Source organism: Myotis myotis, unplaced genomic scaffold (genome assembly GCF_014108235.1).
Source record: "Myotis myotis isolate mMyoMyo1 unplaced genomic scaffold, mMyoMyo1.p scaffold_m19_p_1, whole genome shotgun sequence".
Classification (NCBI taxonomy): Eukaryota; Metazoa; Chordata; class Mammalia; order Chiroptera; family Vespertilionidae; genus Myotis; species Myotis myotis.
The window spans coordinates 23,601,159-23,603,530 of record NW_023416313.1 but is presented as its reverse complement, the minus strand read 5'-3'; the positions used below and the strand labels follow the sequence as shown (position 1 = coordinate 23,603,530).

The window sequence follows — 2,372 nt, the reverse complement described above, 5'->3', positions numbered from 1 at the left end:
CTTCATGGTTCATAATAATTCCTATGATTTCAAAAGACAGAACCATAGGAGGGTCCAGTACTGGATCATCTGTGACTACATGAAAACATCTACTTACACAGTGACTTAGGGCACAGGGATCTTGATCCTGTCTCCTCCATGCCTCTTCCATTTAGGGAAGCCAGTACAAAATCATGAGACTGTGAATGTGACCTATCATGAATGTAGACATAAATTGTCATGGTGCATTGTCATACTCAAGATTCTGAATCAGGAACTTCTCCCTCAGGGCAGCAGTAATATTCCACAAAACATACCTGTCCATCTTCATTTCTTTTTTTAAAAATTTTTTTAAAAATATATTTTATTGATTTTTTACAGAGAGGAAAGGAGATAGAGTTAGAAACATTGATGAGAGAGAAACATCGATTAGCTGCCTCCTGCACACCCCCCACCGGGGATGCACCCGCAACCAAGGTACATGCCCTTGACCGGAACCCTTCAGTCCACAGGCCGATGCTCTATCCACTGAGCCAAACTAGCCAGGGCCCATCTTCATTTCTAATCGTATACTGTAATGAGAGGAAGCCTCTGTTATCTGTCCAAATAGGCACCTTGCATGACAGGACTAATGCCTTTGTAGAGGGCTTCAGTAAAGAAATCTTATATCTGTTAATGTGGGTTTCATTACAATTAAAGGACTCCATCAAGTCAGAATCTTGGGGATAGTCAACGTGTTGTATTCCCAACAGTAGATAACCTGAAATAAGGCTTGTCAGGAGACATGGTGATCTGCAGGACCTCATTTGTCCTATCTAATTCGGAAAATGCTTCACGGAGCCCCCCTGACTGGCACGGGACTTGATCCAAAAAATAGAGAAGTAGTCTAAAAGGACAGTTAAATTAATTAGGGAAGTAGCAGGCTCTTCCTTTAAAGTCTTGAAATATTCCAGCCTGAATACAAGCATTTGCTTGCACACACTTTGCATTTTCCACTGTCACCTGGATTCCATTTTTAGTACCAAAGCAGGTGGCCTGTTGTCGGAAATGAATGGCCTTCAGGACAGTGGAGAGATTCCTAAAGTCATCGAGGCGGCCACCAAGCTGTAGCCACTCTTGTCTGGGGCCCGTTGGTTGATGAGGGGCGTTGTCTACCATATGGTTGGCGCCAGGGGTGCTCAGGCGTCGGCACCTGCTTCCATGGGCCACGCAACACCTTCACGGTGAGGTCAGGACGCCTAAGAACCCTTCCCAGCCAGGTCACCGGGAGGTGAGGTGCAGCTCCCGGGGAAGCGCGAAGGAAGTGGACCAGCTCCCGCCGGTGCTTTCAGATCTCCGGGCCACTCGGCCCTATAAAATTTATTTTAAATGTGGCCTCCTGTACTTTTTAAAGTCTGAATTCTGGATTCCAATCAATGGTTTTCAAACTCTTAAAGAGAGAAACTCAGTATAAGAGTACTTGGCCTAAAAATAAGGTATCAAGTGTATGCATTTGTATCGCTGTGTAACAAATCACCACAGGTTTAATGATGTAAAACAACAGACATTGGCTACCTCATAATTTATGGGGTCAGGAGTCTGGGCACACCCAGCCTGGGTCTATAATAAGCCTGTCTGCCAGAGCTGGGTTCTCATATGGAGGCTCAAGTGGGGAAAGGCGTGCTTCCAAGTTCACCCCACTTGTTGGCATTGTTCACTTTCTTGCAGCTGCAGGACTCATAGAAGCTTGATTCTTTAAAACCAGCAAGAAGAGTCAGACTCTGGGGTGAGTCTGTGAGCAAGACAGAGTCTTACGTGATGTCATGTGATCATGGGAGTTACATCCCGTCACTTTGCCATATTGTATTGGTTAGAAGCAAGCCACAGGTCTTCACTACACTCAAGGAAACAAAATGACACAAGGGCATGGACACCAATAGCAAAGGCTCACGGGAGCCACCTTCCAGTCTGTTTGTCATAGTGAACAACTTTGAACTCTCTCTTCTTAAAGTACTTTCCGCATGAGTAATCAAGGAAGCCGAAGACCTGGGAAAATGTAAAATATGAAACTCATTGACCTAAAAATATTCATTCCAGGTCTCTTGTTTCAGCGGGGGGTGGATGGCACAGCATTCTGTAAACAATCCTTGGCCCAAGATAAATGAAGCATTTTCAAAGGTGTGCCTGGGAGCATGCACTTTATGCTTTCCTGGGGATTCGGTTCTGCGTCCTTATGACTAAGTTATTTTCACCCAATTTTGTCTTGTGGAATGAGGTGGCTTGTTCCCAAACCCATGTCATGATGACCACAGTTGAGACATTTTCCATGTGAAGCTGTGCTCGCTATTCTTATGTCTCTAATTACCATGTCTCCCCCAAGACCTGGCATGAGTCTCCACAGCCCCGTGAAAATT

General features: G+C 45.1%; 1 pseudogene; it reads right to left on the bottom strand.

The window, feature by feature from the left end:
- Positions 1-236: 236 nt before the first annotated feature.
- On the bottom strand, positions 237-1,981 carry LOC118660604 (annotated as a pseudogene).
- Between the last annotated feature and the right edge of the window lie 391 nt (positions 1,982-2,372).